Genomic DNA, 26,069 nt, shown 5'->3' with positions numbered 1-26,069 from the left:
TTATTTAATTGATCAAAACATCAAAGATGCCAATTGATTAGGCTTCCATTCTTAGTGAGAACTTGGGTGAGCAGTTGGTGGTAGTTAAGAATAATTGAAAGTTCTATATGACATCATATTTTGGTATACTTGTTAGATACAAGGGCAACAAATTATTCAAGATTGTTTAAAAAGGGTAGTATGCAAGATGCAAACACATGGCCCTATATAGTATATCCTTAGTTGGTGAAGAAAAGGCTTCCTGAGCATAGCAAGGAATACAAGATAGTAAATGATGCATTTATAATTGCAATAATCTTGTTCATTGAAGGGAATTATGTGAAGAGGATCTCAGAAGAGGCAACTGCAAAGATATCAGAAGTTGTAGCCTACTACATTCAATATTAAACATTCACTTATTTAAAGGTAGTGGGTACAATTGTCAATCCCAAGAAGCTCCCAAGGTATCCAAGTGACAGACTTATATTGCTAGAGATAACTCGACAACTCTTGTCTGCCTATGATAGAGTAAGGAAGTAACATAAAATAACTTGGGTGTGGCCCATTACTATATGACTATTCAGTGTGGTTCAGGAACAAGATATTCCATTCTTTGAGTCTAAGTGGGATCAATATCCTTTGGATGAGTATAATTCTCCTTGTCCCTATTTTCATAACATTGGAAGGGTACAATACTTGGCTAGCAAGACATTTCAGCATGAAGATATAGTTGAGGATCACTAGATGAATGTAGTAGAGGACTACGATATCCAAATAAGAGATTATTGTAGGATGACTCTCTATCTAGCAACCAATTGTTTGAAGATTAAGGTTCCTTTAAAGGTTATGCAACAAGATATTGAAGATGTTCTTGATCCATTGTTCAATAGGGATAAGATTGGTTATCGACCCATTATGAATGCTAAGGTTGATAAGGAAGAAAACTCAGACATCAATCATAGGGCTAGGCACGTTATCAAACTGACAAAGGATTGGATCAAAAGAAATTTCAAATTGGATCAAATTCCTCAAGCAGTAGTCTTCCATGCTCAAGCCTGCCCGACAAAAGTTTGAGGAGCTAAAGTCACACTACCTACATTTACAACTCAATCCCTAGTGAGGCTAGAAATAGTGTACCAATTTGATAGAGAAGTTGGATATTATAGGGCTTAGAAAGGTAAAGGAAAGAGAAAGAGAACTTCTCCCAAACAACTTGAGTCACAAGAGGAAGCCACTCAAGCACATCCATAGCCAGGGGCAGAAAATACACAAGGGCTAGAGAATATTGAAGCTATTGAAGTCCAAGACAATTCTCAAGTGCCACCAACTAAACAAGGGCAAGGAGGAGTTGAAACAAAAGCACTAGAGCTTTCTCCACCTCAACAGGAGGTACAAGCCTTCCCATTTGCTCCTAAGAAAAGAAAGATCAAGACTCTTGTCAAGAGGAGACAAAAATTAATTAGGAGAGTGATTCCTTTCCCATCAATCCCAAAAGTTATCCTAGAAGAGGAAGAAGAAGAGGATGATGAGGGCAAAGAGGATAACCTTTTTTTGAACTGGAGGACTCGTCTTACAAGAGCCACAGAGCAAGAATGAAGAAGAAGCTCTATGATTATGCTACCATCCATTCTTGGGTAGTCTATTCAGTCCATTACATTAGAAGATTAACTATAGAAATGGATTGATGAGTAGGATGTTGAGGGGACTGATGTCTTCAAGATGTTAGATTTTAATTTTATGCCGGTTGGTACCAAATTGGTGGGAGACAAAATTAGAGACACTCCAACTAATCAACCTCAATAGGAGGATTGGAGTTAGTTGCCACTTGATCCATTAGGGCCTAAAGTAGCTCCACCATCACCCATTCAAGTCACATTTTTTGTAGATAAAGGTTCAATTACTCCTCTCCCTTCAAATAATGAAGAAGAATAGGTTCAAACAGAATAAGAGGAAGATCCACAACAAGTATCTGCCAATGAAGTGTTAGAGGAAGGTCAAATAAGTGAGTATCCTCAGTAAACTTCCCAAGACACAGAGGTGAGAATTTTGGACTCCACAGATATAGAGACTCTTAGTATGGATGTCTCATAGAAGGAGAAGAATCTAGAGAGGAGTGATAAGGGGAAGAGCATGACAGAGAAAAATCCATCTTTAAAAGGCAAATCTCTGACGGAGCATATCTCAAGATGACTAAGAAAAGATGTGATAAGAAACAAGAGGCAACAATTCACTATTGAGGAAGAGGATAAGATGAATTGATTGAAGTTCTAAGGAAACTTGAGTCACCACCAAAGGATGCACGGGCATTAGCCTTCATTATGAGTGATCATAACTAGGACTTATTTGCTCACATGGCTATCCCTTCTTTACATACAGATGTTGAAGAATTGAATCCAAGAGATTATCAGATTAGGGAGATCATGCTTGGGAAACCTACTTTGGACACATCTAAGTTGATGGTGACAACAAGAATTAAAGAAGTGTTTAAGCACTTAGAATAGGATGGGGTAGAATTGGTAACACTTCAGAGATAGAATGAGATCCTAAAAAGATATTTGAACAAAGTTGTTGTTCCTTTAGATCCTAAAAATCTTGAGGAGACTTTGAATACAACATTGGAAAAAAGGGATATAAGGAGACAGTGTAGTTAGATCAATTTTTATGATCTTGTAAGCAATGGAGAGAGAGTTTTGAAGAGAAAGGTGTACAAATTATATAGGAAAATTTGAAGCTGCTACACCATATGTAGGATAATGCGGATAGGCTAGTGGCCATTTTGAATCAAGATTTTGGTTTGATGGATGAAGTACATACCTGGGGCAAGGACTTAAAAGAACTATAGTCCATTAAAGGCAAGAGGTACCGAATGCTAATGGAAGTATATACATCAGATGAATTAGATAAAATTGATGATTGGATAGAGAAGATTGCAGATGGCGATAAAGTAATGGAAACATTAGCTATGGAGATTCATAAGCTCAAGGACCCAAGAGCAAATTTTGGAGGTTAGACACCTAAAATTTTCCTAAAACACTATATTAATTAATTTAATATCTCCTTTGACACTTTGATTAATTATTAATTAATTAATTGTATTTTGTCATATTCTTCTACTTATTTAATTTAAATTAGTTCACTTCCCTAATGTATTTTTAATTTAATTCAAATACTCCCCTCTAATGTGTTAAATTCATTTAATGCATAGTGATATCATATGTTCCCTTTTAAATAAATTCAATTTATTTAAATTATCCACATGCTTAATCTTCTCAAACCTAATTAAGATTAATCTAAATTAATGTTAACCCTAATCCATCCTCCATCAAATTTAATAAATGATTTCTGAAAATCATTTATTCCCCCTTTATCCATCTAGCCCTCAAAATGAATTTTTAATTCATTTATCCTCCATGTTTTCCACTCACCTCATTCTTTATTCCTCCATTATGACATGTCTCTGACTCGCCTCATTCTTTATTCCTCCACTATGACATGTCTTCCACTCCTCATTTATTTATTCCTCCACTATAACATGTCTCCCACTTTCTTCATTTTTAATTCTTCCACTATGACATGTCTTCCACTCTCCTTATTTCTTTATTCCTCCACTATGACATGTCTTCCACTCCTCATTTATTTATTCCTCCACTATGACATGTCTCCCACTTTCTTCATTTTTAATTCTTTCACTATGACATGTCTTCCACTCTCCTCATTTATTTATTCCTCCACTATGACATGTCTTCGACTCCTCATTTATTTATTCCTCTACTATGACATTTATTCCACTCTCCTCATTTCTTTATTCCTCCACTGTGACATGTCTTCCATTCTCCTCATTTCTTTATTCCTCCACTATGACATGTCCCCCATTACCTTCAATTTTAAATTGATCCCACCATCTCCCTTTCTTTATTAAATTTCTTTGCCACCCTTGCATGGCTTATGTGTCTCCTATGTGGCTCCTATGTGGATGCCACATAGGTTCCACCTCCTGAAGGCCTCTCCAAAAACCAATAAAGAGAGCCCTTCTCTCAAGAATTTAACATCTCTTCCATATACATTGTTATCATGCCAGTATAGCATTAGCATCTCCTCTTTTGCATTGTTATCATGCTAGTGTGTGCTTAGGACCTCCCTCATTTTGCATTGTTATCATGTTAGTTTCATTCTAGAGCTTATAGAAATTTGTATGCATTGTACTAATATTTGGTAGTTGATTTAGATTTCATTGTTTGCATTACTTATATTTCTAGCTTTTGCCTTAGTTTCATGGTAGTATGATGTTGTAGGTTTCTTTCTTCATTGCATTCCATTCACCTCCATATCCATGGAATCCTTTGAGGGTAGCTTACTCATAACCATTACTTAAAGGTATTTCACACACATTCTTAGCATATATTCATTACATATTAAATTTTCATCATCAAGGGACTCAATAGTTGTGTTTGGGAGAGCACATCTACATCTCTCACACTTAAGTACACCAACAAGGCCTCTTATGGGTGTCCTTGTTGAGCTACTTTGAAGTTGTGTGAGAAATTAAGTTGTTAAACTCAAGTTGATTTTAGTTGTATATTCATTTGTTTCTAATATTTCATATGCACATGTTACAACTAACATTTGTTTGTTTACGTGTGCTCTCGACAGGTTAGGTTTTCAAATATACATTTTGACACGTCCGGCAGGACCCACTTCAAAGGTTCAAACTAATCATCTAATGTATTATTGAGTGTATTTTGTGACTTTAAGCTTATAGGTTGAAGGCTTCCACTTGGAGATCAAGTACCATGAGGAGTCTCAAATCAAGCTTCATTCCTCTTTGCAAATCATAAAGAAGCACTTTTGCTAAAACATCTATAACTTTTGTGTACAAGCTCTATTTGGGATGATTCAAAATGCATTGGAAAGCTAATTCAACCCTCTATCTAGATCTATAGATCATTTTTTTAAATTTAATTGATAAAATTAGGGGCATGCATTCAAAGTCACTCTTTCTAAGAAACATTAAATTGCTCATAACTTATGCAAACAAAATCATTTTCATTGATTAAAAAAAAAATTATTAGAAAAATGGGAGGAACCTAATTTTGAAGTCAATTTGATCTTTTGAAATCTTTTTAGAGTATTTTCCACACATTTTCATGTTGAGGCTTAAAACTTTACCTACACATTTGGGTTTGGATTTAAAACAAACAAGCATCTTTTAAACCCCAAGACCACTTATGCATTCTCTCCTCTCACACCTTGGGGTGATCTTGAGTGCACAAGAAATAAGTGGTCTTGTTTCTATTTTTTAGGAGGCTTACATGATTTCTAATCTAGTTTTTATTGTAGGAGACAAGCTTTGGAAATTTTTTAGTGTTGGAAATTTGCAGTGATTTTAATCACTTAGAAATTTATAGTGATTTTAATTACTTGGGTATTTGTAGTGATTTTAGTCACTTGTAGGATTTAATATGGTAAATGAACTCACATGAACTAACCATTTTTCCTTGGAATGCATGTTTCAACTAATATCTTAAGGTTAAATACACTCTTGAATGCATTAAGGTAAACTTTACACACACTCTTGAATAATTTAAGGAAATTTATACACATTTCATTAGAATGAATAATGCTCAAACACACTCTTCAATGCCTTAATGAATGAACACATTTTTCATTGGAATTCATGTGTAGAGTAATCAAACACAATCTTGAGTGCCTTAAATAAATTGACATGCTTTCATTGGAATGAATGTTTAGATAGTGCACACACTCTTGAATGCCTAAGGAAAAATAAGCTTACTATGAAGCACTTGGACTTGGTGCTTAAAATGAATTCACTCAATCTTGAATGACTTAAGGAAATTGGTTTATTTTCAGCATTTTTCTTATGTTGAAGACAATCGATTTACTTTATGTTGACGAATCCTCACTTTTTGTTATGTTGACGATGTTGTCAAGTTGGAAAGAACAATGCATGTTTAAAAATGAGTGTTTTCAAGAGTAGATTATGAAACCTAAAGCTCCATTAGGAAAGAATATGTGTCTTTTAACCCCCAAGCCACTTACATATTCTCTCTACTTGCGCCTTCGAGTGTTCTTGAGTGCAAAAGAAATAAGTGGTCTTGTTTATATTTTTTAGGAGGCCTACTTGGGGATTTCATCACCCCTTGGGACAACCTCAACTTGAGTGTTCTAGAAAAGTATAAGAATTGGGAGGTGAATTGAAAGACACCTCTATTGGAAGTAAATTTTTGTCACTCTTGGCTAAGCCCCAAAGAACTTTATACCTTTGGGAAGTGAAGGTAGAGATTTGGGTTACCGTCTCCCCCTAGCTATGTGGCACTATTTTCTTTCATCTACAGATTTGGGCCTCACATACCTTGTATATATTGAGGACTCCCTTTAGATAATCTTTGTACATCCTAGTGGCAACCTTATTAGGATTGTTGATGTGTTCAACATGCTTGATTATTTTGAAAATCCAAAACCAATACCAAACATCAAACAAGTTCAAAAAAATGAGTGAAATGGTGAGCTTAACATTCAATGAGTGAAATGGTTGTAAGTGGGTCTTCTTGACCTATAGTTAATTTCCTACTTGGTCTAGCATTTGGAGTCCATTGGGTCTTTTAGTCACAAGTTTGCTTGCAAAATTTTTGAGCTTTAAATTGGGTTTGTTTTGTTCTTGCCATGACCAACAAAGTCAAACCTAAGAAGGTGAAATTGTCCAAACCATTTCTTACAAGGAAAGGAAAATATTAGCACACAATGATAAAGAATTTTGATATTCTATCAAAGACATCAAGAAAGAAAAGGTTGAACAAGACCATTATGATAGAATCAAATGCAATGCTAAACTTCAAAATTGGTCTAGTTTCCTTGGAGTGAACCTATGATTTTTGTTCCTAGTGAGAGAAGATTGAGTTAACCGCATAGTGACCATAACACCTTCATTTTCCACATCAACCCCATTTCCAAATTTCTAGTCTTCCATTTGCAAAATTTCCTCTAGAGGGCTTGATCATTTGAACCTTAATCTTTTTGGCATAAGGACATCTTAGTTACAAAACTTTTCAGATTAAAACATTAGACCTTTATCATTAAGAAAACATTTATCATAGTTATACTCACTCATTTGGGATCACAAGTCCATCTTCAAATAGTGGGTAATCAATTTAGTGTCCTATATTGCCCAAAGATCACTTGTCCATCTTTGGTAGGAGAAAGATAGTTTTATCCTATTTCACATTGTGTTTTCTAAATCACCAAGGTCTTTTATTTATATTTAGGTTGTTGGCCCTCTTATCACATAAGGTTCAGTTGCTCTCCCACACATTCTTCTCTTTCTTTCACAATCTTCCACCCATTGGTTTGGTCACTATTGTATGGTACATACATGATCTAACATATTCACATTTAATCCCATGTCTCATTTGTTGGAATCATTAAGGAAACAAGAGATAGAGAATCCTTTTCCTCCATGATTATACTCATTAGGGAGCACATTTCCTCCTAGTACGAAATTTGGCATGCCTAGCTTAACACCCACACCAGAACCAGAGGATCCTTTTCACAACACAAATCTTGGAAGTAATTCACATGATGATGAAGAAGTATACCAAGATGAAGATCCTATTGATAAAAATAATGTCCCTAACAATGTTTGAACATTTCTTCCAGATCCATACAACTTGGAAATGATGGAAAAGTCTATTAGGGCAAACAAGACTAAGATCTTCCTAGACTTTCTTAATGTCCCTATGAGTTTTGATGAGAGAACTTTGTTTAGATAGATTACTAAGGGAGGTACTCTCGTATTACCAACTTCAAACATAGCCCAAACATCTGGTAAAGAGAAGGAACCTGTGGCGAGAACTAGTTCCATACCTACATCAAGTGTTTCAACACAACCAATATTTTAATTAAGTGTGGAGTACATCCAACAAATCATTAGTACTATGACCAAAACTACCAATGCTAGTATTTCACAACCAACCTTGATATATCCAAATGTAGGATACTTAAACATTGGACAAGTACCTACACAATAGATGGCAATTCCAACACAACCAATACATTCCTTGTATTTACAAATGCCAACAAGTATGGTGAAAACATCTGTACCAATTCCAACAACTACATATCAATATATTGGCCAAATTGGAGCACTTCAACCACCTCAAAATACATTTGGGACTCCATACAACTTGGGAGGTGGGTTTATCAATTCCCAAAAATCAGAAATGCAACCAAACCAATATCTAGCCCAGTAATTCCATGAACTTCAAAATTTGGTTCATACCATGAACAACAAAGGGTGAATGATTTCTCTTTTGAAGAAGTTTGTCCCTTTCCATTTGATAGATCCACTAACATGATACTGTTTCCACCAAACTTTGAGATTCCTAAATTTGACAAATACATGGGAGAAACATGTCCTATCACACATCTCAAGGATTTTTCCATTTTGTGTCAAGAAGTAGCCTATAGTGAAGATTATTTTAAGAGGCTCTTCATACGAAGTCTTAGAGGCCCTAGACTAGAGTGGCTAATGAACTTACCTAAGGGTTCCAATACTTCCTTCAATGATTTAATGGGGAAGTTTGTAGCATAATACTCTTATAACATTGAACATTATGCCTTATTAAGTGATTTGCACAACACGAAGCAACAAAATGGTGAAACATTTGCCAACTTTCTACAATGGTGGAGGCATCTCACTAATTGCATGCCATAAAAAATTGAGGATTCCCACCTTGTGGATATATTTATCAAAAACTTGATACTAGAGATGTCTTTTTGCATGGAGATGACTAGTCTTGAAGACTTTGCCACCTTAGTCAAGAAAGGCAAGAACATTGAAAATGGACTCCTAGACAAGGGTTCCATTAAACATTATAGCTCTTCATCCTCAAAAAATGACATGAACAACAATAGCAAACCCAAATTTGGGTCTAAGAAAAAGGTCTTACCAATGATGATGTCACTGATGTTAAAAGTGTACAAAACCTCCAAGGTGGGAACAACAACAACAACAACTATCATAACCAAAACAACAACAACTCAAACCATGACAATCAAAATCAAAACAATTAGCAATCCTGTAATTAAACACAATTTTTTCCTTGCAACAACAACAATACCAACAATAATTACAACTGTGACTATGATTGAAATAGGAAGTTCACTAACTTTTGTGAACCTTTGGATGTCATATTCCAAAAACTAGTGGATCACAATTTGATGGTGTTTCTCAACACACGGCCTTTTGATGAAAATCAACCCAAATTAAAATAGTATAGGGAAAATGAATATTGCAAATGCCATTGCATCAAAGGACCTGAAAAAAACAAGTGCATAAAACTCAAGGTGTTCATTCAGAATCTTGTTGATGATGAAGAAATTGAGATAGAAGGGGGACCGCCCTCGAAAAATGCTAAACTAAAGATATTTCAAAAGCCATTTCCTAATCACAACAATGATAATAACAACAATGGAAACAAAAATACGAACAATGTAAATCAAGCTTCCACATCAAATGCATTACACTATGACTATTCTACTAATAACTTATTAGGATTTTACTTCTTGTGTGGTAAAATAGAAACAAACAATATATGTGGTTTTGACTCCATGAGTGGTCACATTGAAGAGGTAGACACTCATGTGAATACCCTTGTCCTACAAGCATCTGATTATGATGCAATCACTTGATGGGGTAGAATCACTTTGCAAGCTGCCACTCCTAACCCCACTAATCCATCAGTTCCACATGCATATGCTGCACCATCCACTTCACAAATAATTGCTTCTCACTATGATGTATTACCCTAGTTAGGGAAGACTCCTAGACAAGTATCCATTATTGAGCTCCTCACCACCTCACCCATCCATAAAGAGATTTTGCAGACTTCTCTTTTAGAGTCTTGTGTTCTTGAAAACATTAATGCATCCCAATTCACTACCATGATTGGAAATCTTGCCACACAACAACACCTCATCTTCACAGACAAATATTTCCAAGGTCCTAACCAACACCACAACTTGTCACTCCACATTGAAGTCCTTATACAATGAAATAAGATAAAAATAGTCCTTAAAGATAAAAATAGTCCTTATAGATAATGGATCTAGTTTGAACCTTTGTACATTGAAGATGATTCATTTCTTGAGGCTTCCAGAAGACCTCCTAGATATCAATAAGAGGATAACAGTCAAAGCATATGATAAAAGAGAAAGAGAATCAAAAGGAGTTATCATGCTACCGCTAAAGGTTGGGCTGACTGTCATAAACACTAAATGCCATGTCCTAGATTTGGATTTTCCATATAACATCTTGCTTGCTTGACCTTGGATACACACACTCAAGGTGGTCCCATATTTATATCATCAATGCTTGAAATTTCCCTACCAAGGAAGAGAGGTCACAATTCCAGGTGATACCTTTCCTTTTACTTTTTGTAAAAGATTAGAAGGTGCACCAACAAATTTTTGTCCAATTAGTGAGTTTGCTAAGGTTATACCTAAATCTCTCACCATAATGGAATAACCTTCCACAAAAATGCTAGATTTATCAAATAATGATTCCAGTTCCTATAAAGGAAAAGAGAAGGTCAAAGATATTAAGGTGAATACTGTAGTGAAGAAGGTTACTTTTGTTGACCTAGGAATGGGAGAGTATAAGTTTGAGAATGCCTTGTGTGTTGGACAACTACCACTCTCCCCCTGCTCCTTTGGAAAACCTTCACAAATACCACCTTCTACAAATAAGGATACTATGCATGTTAACAAACAATATTTGAACATTGGGGTTCACTTAGTGATGAACACATGGAATCTAATATACTAGATTGGCTATATTTTGATGAAAAAGATGAACCTATGGAATTCCCTAAAGATAAATATGTTAAGGCTCCTCCCATCATTAAAAACATGGGATATCATGGTATTTTCCTTTGCCCTAAAGAAGATGGAATCAGACAACCCCTTAAGGATAATAGCTATCCTAAAGCACGTGGTTTGGGTTCCATTAAACCCAAGGTGTCCTTCACTAACACCTATTGTATGGTTGAACTTGATTCTAAAACTGAAGAGGAGGAATTCTTTGAAGTACCCTTCCAATACATTGAGGATGACCTAGATAACCATGTCCATGTCATTACCATAGCCAGCCTTTCATCCACTGACCTACCTCTCACCAACCCTGACATGATAGATTGGGACCTTTAGGACACACCACTAGCTCTTGATATCAATAACTCTAACAAAGTAGTGATGGAGCTCTTTGGCCTTAAGAATCTCCAAGATTACAAACATGAGATCCAATACAATGAGGAAGCCTACTTTGGTAGCCAAGTCAATTCTCTTAGTCATAAAAGTGAAAAAGAAAAGAAAAATAAAAAAATAGAAGAAACATCCTCTAGTGAAAACTCTATTGGAGTGCTTTTGGATGAAGAAAAGGATAAAATAAAGGATACATCTTTTGGTAAAAACCTTCAAGAGGTGCCAGAAGAGGGAGAGGTTGACTTGTTGTTTAGATCTTTATCACCAAAAAAGTCATCTATACTAAATAAGGACACAATTCCAATTAATTTGGGCATGGTAGATAATCCACAAATCACCTAAATTTCTACTACCTTAAGTCCTAAAGAACAAAAAGTGATGACTAAGTTCCTACAAAGAGATAAAATCAATTTTTCATGGACATACAAAGACATGCCTGGTTTAGACACAGATTTCATTGTGCATCGCTTAGCAGTAGATCCAAAGATTAAACCTGTGAAACAAAAGTTGCACAAGATGCATCCTAAGGTAGCACTTTTAGTCAAAGTAGAACTGCAAAAATGTTAGAGGCAAATTTTATCAGCCCTAGTGATTATCCTAAGTGGGTTTCCAACATTGTTCCTATAGGAAAAGCATTTGGGGGCATTCGCATCTTGATTTTTGAGATTTCAATCTCATATGTCCTAAGGATGATTTTCCACTTCCTAACATAAACATCATAGTGGATTTGACTACTTGACATAAAATGTTGTTTTTAATGGATGGTTTCTTTGGTTACAATCAAATCAAAATTATAGAAGAGGATCAACATGAAATGGCATTTACTACCCTATCGGGAACCTTTTGTTACCAAGCCATGCCTTTTGGCTTGAAAAATGCCAGTGCCAACTATCAATGCACAATGACTAAAATCTTCCATGATCTTCTACATGTCATAATGGAGGACTATGTTGATGACATTCTAGGAAAATCTAAAACATGTGATTCCCACATTGATGTGCTCTCCCCCATTTTTGAAAGGTTGGAGAAATATAAAGTGCACCTTAATCCAAAGAAGTGAATTTTTGGGGTCAAATTAGGCAAGTTGTTAGGTTACATAGTTTCAAGAAGAGGCATTAAGGTAGATCCTGCCAAAGTGAAAGCTATCTTGGAAATGCCTCCACCTACCACATTGAAACAACTCTGCAGTTTTCAGGGAAAGTTACAGTCCATGAGATGGTTTGTGTCCCAATTAGTAGATAAGGTCCATCCCCTTCAACATTTTCTTGAAAAAGAGACTAAGGTTCAATGGGATTGCCTATGTGAGAAAGAATTTGAACAAGTTAAGGTATACTTGGCTAATCCACTAGTTCTAGTCCCTCCAATTGTAGGATGACTATTGATTCTATTTATTTCAGCCACTTCAGTTGCCTTAGGTGCCCTTTTCACATAACTAGATGACAATGGTAATGAGCAAGCCATATGATATCTTAGTCAAACATTAGTTGGTTATGAGTTGAATTACACTACTATTGAGTGAGCTTGTTGGCAGTAGTCTTTTGCATGCAGAAACTACACCATTATATGCTTAATCACACTACACATCTCATTGCCAAGATAGATCCATTCAAATATTTGCTATCAAAAGCTTCCCTCGTTGATTGAGCTACAAAATGGGTGTTGATTTTAAATGAATTTTACATTGTCTATAAGGATCATAAGGCCATTAAGGGATAAGTAATTACAGACCAGGTTGTTGAAGCTCCTCTTCAAGATGACCATCCCATTATAATAGATCTTCCAGATGACACAATTATGATTGTAACCTCTAATACACAATGGAAGATATTTTTTGATGGTTCCTTCATACAAAAGGGATTGAGGGCAAGACTTTTGTTTGGTACACCGCAAGGAGACCTCATTCCTAAGTCTTATAAAATTTCATTCCCTTGCATAAATAATATAGCTGAGTATGATGGACTAGTCATAGGGCTTCGTGAAGCTATTTGATGGAATATCAAAAGCTTTCTCGTCTTTGGAGACTCTCAGTTGGTCATTAAACAAGTTACAAATGAATACCAAACAAAGGATGAAAAGTTGTTGCCATATTGCCGTATAGTTGAAGATCTTAAACAACACTTTACTGAGCTAGTTTTTCAGTAGATACCAAGGACTAATAACAAAGCAGCAAATTCCATGGCCACCATTGCCTCCATGATCACCATGCCTGAGTATACTCTTAAGTGTGAGTTTCTTGTTGAGAATCTTTTTCTTCCTACTTATGAGCAACCCAATTTAGAGCTGGTGTGTGAGATTGTCAATCCCAAGTCTCCATGGTACACTGAAATTTTTTCCTATCTTCATCACAAAATGATCCCCATCACCTTCTCCCCAAATCAAAGAAAAAACTTCATCCATTGCATTGCCCGATATACTATCCTAGGTGATACAATTTTCCAAAAATACTTTAATGAAACCCTCCTCCAATGTCTCAGTTCAGACGAAGCCAAAATGATGTTAGAAGAGGTCCACCAAGGAATTTGTGGCTCTCATTTTAGTGGTCTTATGTTAGCAAAAAAGCTCCTTAGAATGGGTTACTATTGGCCTACTATGGAAGTGGATGCCTATCATTTTGTGAAAAGATGTGTCCCTTGTAAATAACATCGTGATTTGATACACACACTCACCTAAGACCTTCAACCCACCATCATACCATGGCCCTTGTCCTATTGGGGATTCGATATTGTTGGTCAAGTATATCCAAATTTAGCAAATGGCCACAAGTATATTAATGTTGTCACTGAGTACTTCACAAAGTGGGTCAACGCTATCCCATTAACCTACACCATCAAAAAATAGGTTTTGAAGTTCATCTTGAACTACATTATCTATCATTCTGGTATATCTCAAGACATCATGACTAATAATGGAGCTCCTTTCAAAAATTAGGAAGTTGCCACATTGTGTAGGAAATTCAAAATCACCTAGCAATTTCCCACCAAATACTAGCCCCAAGGCAATGGCCAAGTTGAAGCTACCAATAAAACCATTTTGAAATCCTAAAGAAAATCATTGATGTAGCTAGTCGTGACTGGAACCTCCAAATTTCTCCTCCATCCGTACCCCCATAGGAGCCACTCCATTCTCCCTTGTTTATGGTTTTGAAGTTGTCTTACCCATTGAAATTGAACTCCCTTCCCTCATAATCTCTCTCAAGAATTTGATCTCTGAAGAAGAATATTGAGTTACCCAGTTGCAAGAGCTACATCTCCTTGATGAGAGATGCCTCAATTCCTTGAACCAGCTTTGTGTGTATCAAAATTGCCTTCAGTGTTAGTTTCACAAAAAAGCTATGCCTTAGGAATTTGAGGTGGGTGACTTAGTTTTGTAGCATAACATGAAGAACCTCCAGAATCATGAAAATAAAGGAAAATTTGAACCTAATTAGCTTGGTCCATTTATCATTACAACCAAATATGGTTTTGGGGAATATCAGATTGCCACTTCAGAGGGAGATCCACTCCCTGAACCTGTAAATATCCAACACCTCAAGTAGTTCTATGCTTGAGTCTTGCAATTCCTATACAGTGTTGTTATAGCTCCACAAAATACAAAAAAAATAGAAAATTAGAAAACTCCAAAAAAATTCGTAAAATGTTCTTAAATAAAAGACTAAAAAGAAGAAAAAGTTCCTAAAAAAAGTATTTTGGTCCATTATCTATAAGGCTCATCTCACTTCACCCCTTTCCCCCATTTCATCCCACCTTTGTGCAGAAGTCCTATCTAACTTGCACTTTTCATGCATCTAATAAAAGACGTCTTGTCTATGAGGCATACATTAAATTCCATTTTTCAAAAGACCTCTAGTTCACGAGGCATTTTTTCTATCGAGTGTTGATCCTAAAACCTATTACATTAAGATTTTTCCCACAAATATTGACTACAACCTAACCTAAACAAAATCATTGTTTGAGACTTAATGATTCAAGAAATCGTTCTTTTCGGAGCCCATGGACAAACTTTTGCAACAACATTAGACAAACACATAGGATGAATCCTTACTACACATGGTACCACAATTTTCACATTCTGAGACTTAACATTGTTGGTAGGAGTTGTGGACTAATTGACTACTTGGTCATTAGGTCTCTTTTGGTTTATTTCATTTTGTGTGGTAGTGGTAGCCTTTTACGGTGTGCCTTGATCTTCCATATTTTGGTATCACCTAAATAGCTTCAACTAACTCAACATGTCATTTGTGGTATGATCTATTTTTGATGCTTTAGTACATGTATGTTAGTTTCAAGTTATGATTATGCATTACTCACTGGGGGCAATGGGGTAGCACACTTACCACCAAAGACCCCTAAAAAGGCTTTGGGTGTGCCTAGACCTCTCCAAATGCGTCTATGTCATTTGTTCCATCATAACTCTATAGACTACATCTATCATCCTAAAGTATCTATTGTGTTGAGAGTCTATTCCATGCAAAGGAAACTTGTCATCTATGCTTCTCTAGCATATGGTGCATCACTCTTTTTACAAAATCAAACTAGGGTGTGCTCTCCCATATAAACACGTCTGGGTCCCTTGGTATCATGTAGTTAGGTTTCATGCAGTATAGGGTTTCATTATGCATTGTTTGAGACAAAGGTCCTATTTTAGCCTTTCTTCTTTGCATTTTTCATTCCGTGTCTATTTTCGAGAAAATGGGGCAAAATGTTTTCCATTTTCACCCAATTTCCTTGAGGGGGCACCCTCCTCCCTTTTTGTAGCTATGGCATGACTCTTTTGACTCCTTTCCTCACTGGGGCAATCTGTATTTTCTTTTTCTTTGATGCAATGTCATCCTGAAACTATATCAAAGTGAGGCAAAATATAGACACCTTAAATTGTCCTAAAACACTATATTAATTAATTTAATACCTCCTTTGACATTATGATTGATTATTAATTAATTAATTGTATTTTGTCATATTCTTCTACTTATTTAATTAATTTTACTTAATTAAATTAGTACACTTCCCCAATGTATTTTTAATTTAATTCAAATACTCCCCTCTAATGTGTTAAATTCATTTAATGCATAGTGATATCATATTTTCCCTTTTAAATAAATTCAATTCATTTAAATCCTTCACATGCTTAATCTTCTCAAACCTAATTAAGATTAATCTAAATTAATCTTAACCCTAATCCATCCTCCATCAAATTTAATAAATAATTTCTGAAAATCATTTATTCCCCCTTTATCCATCTAGCCCTCAAAATGAATTTTTAATTTATTTATCCTCCATGTCTTCCACTCACCTCATGCTTTATTCCTCAACTATGACATGTCTCCCACTCACCTCATTCTTTATTCCTGCACTATGACATGTCTTCTACTCCTCATTTATTTATTCCTCCACTATGACATGTCTCCCACTTTCTTTATTTTTAATTCTTCCACTATGACATATCTTCCACTCTCCTCATTTCTTTATTCCTCCACTATGACATGTCTTCCACTCATTTGTTTATTCCTCCACTATTACATGTCTCCCACTTTCTTCATTTTTAATTCTTCCACTATAATATGTCTTTGACTCTCCTCATTTCTTTATTCTTCCACTATGACATGTCTTTCACTCCTTGTTTATTTATTCCTCCACTATGACATGTCTTCCAGTCTCCTCATTTATTTATTCTTCCACTATGACATGTCTTCCACTCTCCTCATTTCTTTATTCCTCCATTATGAAATGCCCCCCATTACCTTTAATTTTAAATTGATCCCACTATCTCCCTTTCTTTATTAAATTCCTTTGCCACCCTTGCATGGCTTATGTGTCTCCTATGTGGCTCCTATGTGGATGCCTCATAGGTGTTACCTCCCCAAGGCCTCTCCAAAAACCTATAAATAAATCCCTTCTCTCAAGAATTTAACATCTCTTCCATATGCATTCTTATCATGCTAGTATAGCATCAGCATCTCCTCTTTTACATTGTTAACATACTAGTTTGTGCTTAGGACCTCCCTCATTTTGCATTGTTATCATGTTAGTTTCATTCTAGAGCATATAGACATTTTTATGCATTGTACTAATCTTTGGTAGTTGATTTAGATTTCATTGTTTGCATTACTTAGATTTCTAGCTTTTGCATTAGTTTCATGGTAGTATGATGTTGTAGGTTTCTTTCTTCATTGCATTCCATTCACTCCAAAATCCATGGAATCCTTTGAGGGTGGCTTACTCATAGTAATTGCTTGAAGGTATTTCACATGCATTCTTAGCATAGATTCATTACATATTTTATTTTCATCATCAAGGGATTCAATAGTTGTATTTACGAGAGCACATCTACATCCCTCACACTTAAGGACACCAACAAGGCCTCTTATGGGCACCCTTGTTTAGCTACTTTGAGGTTATGTGAGGACTTTAATTTGTAGTTGGATAAGTTGTTAAACTCAAGTTTATTTTAGTTGTATTTCCATTTGTTTCTAATCTTTCATATGCACATGTTACAACTAACATTTTCTTGTTTACGCGTGCTCCCAACAGGTTAGGTTTTCGCATATACAAGAGGTAGAGAAACATTACAGTGATGCATTTTTAGACATTTTTGAGGATGATGTAAGGGATAAATTGATAAAGGTAGAGGCAGTAGTTGAGAAATTTTGAAAGAATTTTGAAGAAGCTTCTAATGATGATGACATTAGGCAAGTATTCAAAATAGAAAAACCATTATCATATTTAGATGTAAAACTTAGAGATTTTTCTGAGACTCACATTGAGGTGGGAAAGTATAGGTAGAAAGTGAAGGACAAGTATGAGGCCTTAGATTTTATAGAGCAGCTCTAGTCACTAAGATCATTGAGAAATTCAAGGGAAAATACCCAGACATAGCTCTGGTATAAAGATGAACAAAACCCATAAGCCAATTTTTTTTTTTTGACACTCAGTGAAATTTTGCATTTTTGAACCTACTTCTGAGATACATAGGTGCACGAGATATGCAAGTGCACTTTTTTAGTGGTGTTCTAGAAGATTTTAAAGAATTCAGAGCTGCGTCAACAGTTAACTACCAGTTCTAAATTTTGAACTTTCCATGCATTAGGAACACATTTTATAGCAATTTAACTCCTACAGATGCCTAGTAAAGATGGAGCTTCTATTTTTGGCACTTCTAGACACTCCTACATCATCTAAAGACTTTATTCTACTTATTTTCTCATACTTTCTTTGTTTTAAGACATGTAATGGTTCATGCATCCATTTAATGATATAAAGATGGATGAAGTTCTAATTAGCACCAGTTAGATAGTTAGTTTTTACATAAATAGATTTGTTTTATTAGTTTAGAAGCATATGTTTGCATAAAGATGTCTCACACTCTCAACAAAAATTGAGGAGAATATTTCTTATAAATTTGGGAATGTAACATGTATTCAAGGCTATCATTATTTGATGCAATAATATATGCTTTTGGTGCTCACATTTGGAGTGTAGTGATTCTTGCCTAAGTCTTTTTTTTTTTTTAATGTATGTTCATGGAGTGTAATTGAGCCAATAGTTTAATTGCATGATTTTTGGTTGTGCAATCTTTTAATTTCGGTGTTTTCTATAGGTCAACAAATTCTGCTGGTGTATTTAATTTGAGAAAAGATCATCATATTGTTCTTGCATAGCTTTTTGTCTTGCATGAGTGCACTTTCCATGGCCTTGTGATTTGATGAAAAGTGAAACATCTTACAATTACTGAATTCCCATCGACAATTGCATCAGTGGAATTAAGGAAGAGTTGCTCCTATTTTCATTGATTACCTACCATTTTTTTTGAAAGATGAACTCACAAACACATTGTTTTCATAGTTTATGTCGATTAGGATTTACTTTTCATGTTATTTTATTAAACTTCTTGATACCCTATATTTGTTATTTTCTTTTACAAACACTTGGTTAAATTAGGAATTCATATAGTTGCATTGTTAGATTTCATTCATTAAAAAATAGAAAAATAGAAATATATATTTCTTTTTGTGTGTGTTTTATTCTTTTGAGATAGCAAGTAGATTATACATCTTATCTAAATTGTTCAAACTAGCAAAGCTCTCCCTATGAATCAATACATTTATCTTCAACTAAGCAGATTCCAATAGGTCGCAAGATTGCCCAAAATCTTGGAGTTGATCCCAGATCAACTTTTCAAGAGAGGAGTTCAAAATGATTCCTACCATTAAGCATCATGCAAAATGGAATCTAATCAAAACCTTTATAGGCTAGAAGGAAGTACAAATGTAAATCATGCGACAGTGATATCTAAGGAAAGTGATGAATAGATACTTGTTTATGGCATCAACAATTGGATCATATGAGAGAGAAAGGGCTAAAGGTACTAGTAAATCGTAAGTTGCCTCCAAACTTAAAATCTTTAGATTTGATTGTTGCAAGCATTGTGTCTTTGGAAAGAAATGTAGATAGAAGTTTAAATTTGGTATCCATACAAGAAAAGGTATTCTAGATTGTATTCATTTAGATGTTTGGGGTCCATCCCCTGTAGTTTCTTTTAGAGCATCATATTTTGTGACATTTATAGATGACTACTCAAGAAAAGTACAAGTCTTTTTAATTAAAAGTAAATCTGATGTGTTTGATGTATTCAAAGAATTTAGAGTTTTTGTTGAAAAGAGTATAGGTAGATCAATCATGTATTTGAGAATAGATAATGGAGGTGAGTTTATGTCTTTAGAGTTTGAGAACTATTCCAAAGAAGCTAGGATTGTAAGGCATAAAACCATAGTTTACACTCCTAAAAAAATGGTGTTGTTGAATGCATGAATAGGACTCTTCTAGATAGAGCAAGAAGTATGCTCAATAATGCCAAATTGCAACAAGAGTTGTAGGAAGAAGCAAATAATACAACATGTTATCTAGTAAATTGGTCACCAGCAATTGCAATAGATTACAAGATTTTTTAAGAGGTATGGACATGTCATTCATATGATTTTCAAATATGAAAATATTTGGTTGTGATTCTTATGCTCTTGTTTCCAAAAATCAGCATTCTAAGTTAGACCCAAAACACAAGAAATACTCCTTTGTTGGCTATGGTGATAGAGTTAAGGGATATAGATTGTGGGATCCTTCTATCCATGAAATCATCATTAGTAGAGATGTAGTATTTGATGAATCCTCTCTAATAAAATCAGATTTTGTAGAAAATAATTTGGAATAGGAAGAAGTACCACAATATGAACAAGTTCAGTTCGAAACTAATCCTTCTATAGAAGAAAAAAAGAAAGAAGATTTATCTGAAGAAGAAGGTACAAATATAGAAAATGTATAGGAAAATATGGAAATACCATAACTATCTCTTAGAAGATGTACATGAATTAAGAATCCTCCTAAAAGGTATGATGATTTCATTTCATTAGTTTCTTTGATTTGTAACGATGGAGAACCAAGTTGTTATCAGGAAACTAAGAATAATGCTAAATGGAAAATATCAATGAAAGAAGAAATGATGCCTTGGAGAAGAATAAGCCATGGGACTTGGTAGAACTTCCAAAGGGTAGAAAGGTTGTTGGTTGCAAGTGGGTCTATAAACTGAAGAAGGGTGTTGATGATAAAACTGAAAAGTACAAGGAAAGGCTAGTAGCAAAAGGATATTGTCAAAAAGAAGGTATTGATTTTTATGAGGTTTTTCACTAGTTGTTAAGCTTGTTTCTATTCAAATTGCATTAGCATTAATTGCATTACGTAATCTTGAGTTAGAGAAACTAGATGTTAAAAAAACATTTCTACATGGAGATTTGGATGAGGATATATATATATATATATATATATATATATGAAACTACCAAAAGGGTTTTTTCAAGATCACAACACATAATTTGTTTGCAAACTCAAGAAATCATTGTATGGCCTGAAGTAGTCACCCAGGCAATGGTACAAGAAGTTTGATTCCTTCATGGTGAGCCAAAACTTTGCAAGAAGTGAGTATAACCATTGTGTTTACTTTAAAAGTTTAGAAAATATCTTATTCATTATCTTAGTATTATATGTTGATGATATGCTTGTAGCAAGTAAGAGCATGGCTAAAATTAATAAGTTGAAGGTTTAGTTGGCTAAGATGTTTGATATGAAGGATTTAGGACCATGGGTATAGAGATACATAGAGATAGGGAACATGGTAAGCTTTGGCTATCACAAAAGAAATATGTGGGGAAGATTCTCATCAGATTTGGTATGCAAAATGTGAAACTTGTTAATCTCCCTTTGGCTTCCCATTTTAAGTTTTCTTCAAGTTTATGTTCTAGTACTAAGGAAGAAAAGGATTATATGTCTTGTATATGTTATGAAAATGTAGTAGGAAGTTTAATGTATGTGATGGTATGTACAAGACCAAATATTTCACATGCAATGGTTGTTGTCAGTAGATACATGGAAAATTCAGGTAAAGAGCATTGGGCAATAGTGAAATTGGTGCTTTGGTATCTTAGAGGGACAAGTAATTATTGTATCACCTATAATGATTGTAGCAATTTAGTGTGTGGTTATGTTGATTCTAATTTTGTAGGTGATTTGGACAAAAATGAGATCTACATTAGGTTATGTCTTTACTCTTGTAGGTGGAGCAATTAGTTGGATGTCAAAACTCCAAGAGACGGTTGGTCAATCTACAACTAAGCCAAAACATATGCCTGTCTCACATGCATGTAAAGAGGCAATTTGGTTGAAGGGTTTTTTGGGTGAGTTTGGAAAAGTGCAAGATAATGTGATTATATTTTGTGATAGTCAAAGTGCTATCCATTTGGCTAAAAATCTAGCATATCACATTTAAACTAAGTATATTGAGATTAAGTACCATTTTGTAAGACAAGTTATTGAAGAAGGTGGAGTATTTCTTGAAAAGGTCCATAAACCTTAAAATTGTGTAGATATGTTTACTAAACCAATGTTGGTAGAGAAGCTAAAGTGGAGTGTGGCTTCTCTTAGTTTGCAAAAGGGGTGATACATGGGCTTCGGAAAGTATTAGGTAAAGATTGTTAGATGATGACAACAATTGAAGAAAAGCAGAAAAAATAAGATTGTGAAAGTAATCTTTTTTTTCTATTTTAGAAAAAGAATAGTTTTTATCTTCAAAAGGAAACTTTAAGTTTTTTGAGGAATAAATCAAGTTTTATTCTATGTTGAGAAGTTTTTTCTCTTATCTTTAAGAGGTTATATCTTGCTTCTCTATGAAGGCATGGAATTAATGTTTGAATAGAAATATTGCAGCAACAACTATGAAGTTGGAGATGTAATGAGTTTCTTCTAAGCAATAAAAATACCAATACTTTCCTTGTGGATGTTTCCTTGACAATGTCAAGGATTTACCACGTATATCTATGTATTGTCATTTCTCTTGTTATTGGTATTTATTTCTATTATTATTTCTTTGTATCTAACTTGTGCTATAAGTATATTGTTTCTGGTTAATGCTTCTACATCCATAACAAAAACTTCTTTGTAAAGCTATGGTGAGAAGATTTAAGAATGCTTCATGTTATAATTATTTGAGAAAAATTCATGTCATTCATAATTTTGATGATAGAAAATTTTATTTATGTAAAATATCTTTTGTGGAATCCAAGGCCAAAATTTTCACAACATTTATCATTTACATAATAGAGCAGAGTATTGATGTAAAGAATTATTTAACATAATCAGAACCCAAAGATTTATGTAAACTCTAATTAAAATTATTTGAGAGACATTTTCACATCATTCATCATTTTTCATAATAGAGCAAAGTATTGATGTAAAGAATTCTTTCACACAATCACAGTCCAAAGATTTAATATGTAAACTCCAATTAAAATTATTTGAGAAAGATTTTCACATCATCCATCATTTTTCATAATGAAAGAGAAATTTAATCTAACAACTTCTTCCCTAGAGTCTCACCCATAATTTTTTTGATGCTTATGTGTATATTTATTTGAGATATTTTTTCCCATTACTCAACATTTTCACACCAAAACAAAGTAATGATGTAAAAACTTCTTCCCCTCTTTTGAATTCAAAGAAATTCTCAGTTATTTATGGAATGTGAGAATATTAAGATTTCTTTGACAAAATTTTCACAGGATAGTTAGAATTAGAAGTATTCATAGTTAATTAAGAAATGTGATAGTATTGAACCTAGAAAGAGGATGGTAATGTGCACAAAATGATTCACTAAGATCGTGCACCTCTTACCACCTTGTTTGTTCATGTGGAAGCGGGGAAGCCAAGGGGGCAGTGGGGGCAGATTATGAGGATCGCTAGCTAGGCATGTGAAAGCGGGGAAGCCAAGGGGGGAGTGGAGGCAGATGTGATGGAATGTGATCTTTTGGTGGATCCTCTTTCAGAGCGGCTGTTAGCGAATTTGATGCTACCCTGGTGAAGACCCTTTTGTTTCTCTTCTTCAGACCATTCGGAACTGTAATACTCCTCCGTAGCAGTGGGTGAGTTGGAGGAGGGGAAGATCATTCCTCCCCACTGGGGGAAGTGCACCAGACACACAGGCGTTGTGCATGCCACTATCATCACTCCCATCAACATGATTCCCCAACCTGTCGAGTATGCGGAGCTCGTGAAGAAGAGAAACTGAGTTAAGCCCGCACCCAAATTCCCTCCTGCGCCCGTCATCCCTGAAAGCACCCCAAGGGACCTACGGGAGACGAAAGGGATGATGCCGAAGGTTGTCCCGCAGGCAGCCTGGCGCAGACGGAGAAGGCGACCATGGCGACGACAGAGAGAGGAAGGGAAGATGCTCTTCCGAGCCAAATGCAGAAGAGGCCTCCTCCCGTCTGCAGGATCCACAGCAGCCAGAGGCGTCCTCTCATTCAGAACATGGCGGCGCTCTTGTCTGAAAGGTAGCCGCCCAACGGCCGGGCCCAGATATTCGCCAGCCCAAACGCAGCCGCGATAGTTCCCGCTGTTTGCAATGTCAGATTGAACTTGTCGAAGAAATAGTCGGCAATCACATTGTCCGTCGTCAGCTCCACCCCCATCGAGTATCCGTACAGAAGCGCAAATATCCATGTCCGGTAGTTGCTCACACCATGCCACAACACCTGGTGCAGCGTCACAAATTCATTGTTATAAGAATGCACTGATGCTCAGATGAACATGAGGATCCATATATTATAAATAGATGAGATCTGGATATTTACCTTGGAGAACTTGTCCTTAACCTTGTCCCCGCTCTTCTGGAGGGCCTGAAAGTTACCATCGGGAAGGTCTTGACCGAGAGTGAGAACGAGAAGACCCATCAAGATATGCAGCGCACCGGGGACAAAGAAGGCGATGCGCCAGGCAGTGAAATCGGGAGAGCCGAACTTGCTACGAATGAGCTCGAAAACGAGAGGCATGAGCAGCTGAGTGGCACCACCGCCCATATTCCCCCACCCAGCGGCGGTGCCATTGGCGAGTCCCAAGATGTTGGTACTAAACATGGAGCTTATCCCGAGCTGGCAGGAGACGAAGGTGGCGAGAGAGAAGCCGATCAGAAACGGCATAGCAGTGAACCCCGCAGCGGAGGAAATGAGAGACATGGAGAAAACGGTTGGAGCGGCGAGCATGATGAGAAAAGCGCAGCCGTAGCGGGGGCCCAAGAGATCACACACGGCGCCCATCGCCAACCGCGAAAAGATGGACCCCGAAAAGGACGCGATTCCGGCGTTGCGGATGTCCCGCTTCGTCAGATCCAGATTGTCTCTTATCACCGGTAGCAGCGGCGCAGCCGCAAACGTCGACACGAAGCAGACGCAGAAGGACATCCACGACAGGTGGAAGGTCCGCATGTGGGGAGTCGCGAACGAAAACAGCCTGTATTCGGTCGCCTTGTGCTCCGAATCCACCGCAACCCTAAATTTTCCAGACGCCACCGCCATTTCAGTCCCAAATGCGGCCGCCTCTACCCTCGTAACTCCGTTCCTCGAATCATCGGCCTCGATGTCTTCATGACTGGACCACCTCTGATCTGCCATTTTCTTATCTATCAATCAATCAGTGGAAGCTGCTTTCTTTCTTTCTCTCTCTCTCTCTCTATCTTCGTTTGAATGAGGGGAACCGTGCTCTTAAATAGACCGCTTTGCCCATACCAGGTTTTTAATATGGAATCTGAGCTCCATTTGACCTGGCAAAACATATTTTTATGGCTCTCCACGATCTGGAAAAGTGTCTCCTTTGGTAAGAAGAGTGCATTGGCGCCGCGTGCATCGACGCTTGGAAGTTGGGAGCAGCGGCGTTGGAGTTGTGATTGGCCGTGTGTTCGTCCTTTTTGGGTAATCAACTTATTATTTTATGGATTGTAATCCCTTATTTCATAGTTGAGGCGATTGAATCATTGGTACAGCGTGAGGGTAGTGCATATGCAGCAGTATAATATATAAAGGGAGTTGTTTAGATGTTGACCATTGTGACATGTCCCAAATGGGTATTTCATATTTGCCATTTGATCAGTGTTGCAGCTTTGCCCCAAATGGATAGCGGCGAGCCACAACCCTAATTCAACTAGTTTTCCATTGGAATCAACGCGTGGCTTTTGTGCGCGTGCCTGGCGCGGTCCATTTTATAAGTAAGACCCCTGAAACCGGTACCGAATGTGGGAGTTATAAAAATTCTCTGCAGTTTTCTAACATCTATTATTGAATCTACAAGTCAACCATGGAATCCGATTTCTCGTGATATTTATATTATTTAGACAGGTACGTAGCTACGAATGCTAAAGTGATGAGGAGGAATGGTTGTATTCGACTCTTTGATCAGATAAGAGAGCTCACCGAGCTCATCTGTGATAGGTACATACATATAAAATTG

The 26,069-nt window shown here is 36.1% G+C and overlaps 1 pseudogene; it reads right to left on the bottom strand.

The window, feature by feature from the left end:
• Positions 1 to 23,531: 23,531 nt before the first annotated feature.
• On the bottom strand, positions 23,532 to 25,237 carry LOC149562718 (high-affinity nitrate transporter 2.1-like; annotated as a pseudogene).
• Positions 25,238 to 26,069: the final 832 nt, after the last annotated feature.

This window comes from Cupressus sempervirens, chromosome 4 (genome assembly GCF_028749045.1).
Source record: "Cupressus sempervirens isolate cs-2001-9-10 chromosome 4, ASM2874904v1, whole genome shotgun sequence".
Classification (NCBI taxonomy): domain Eukaryota; kingdom Viridiplantae; phylum Streptophyta; class Pinopsida; order Cupressales; family Cupressaceae; genus Cupressus; species Cupressus sempervirens.
This window is presented reverse-complemented; position numbering and strand designations above follow the sequence as displayed.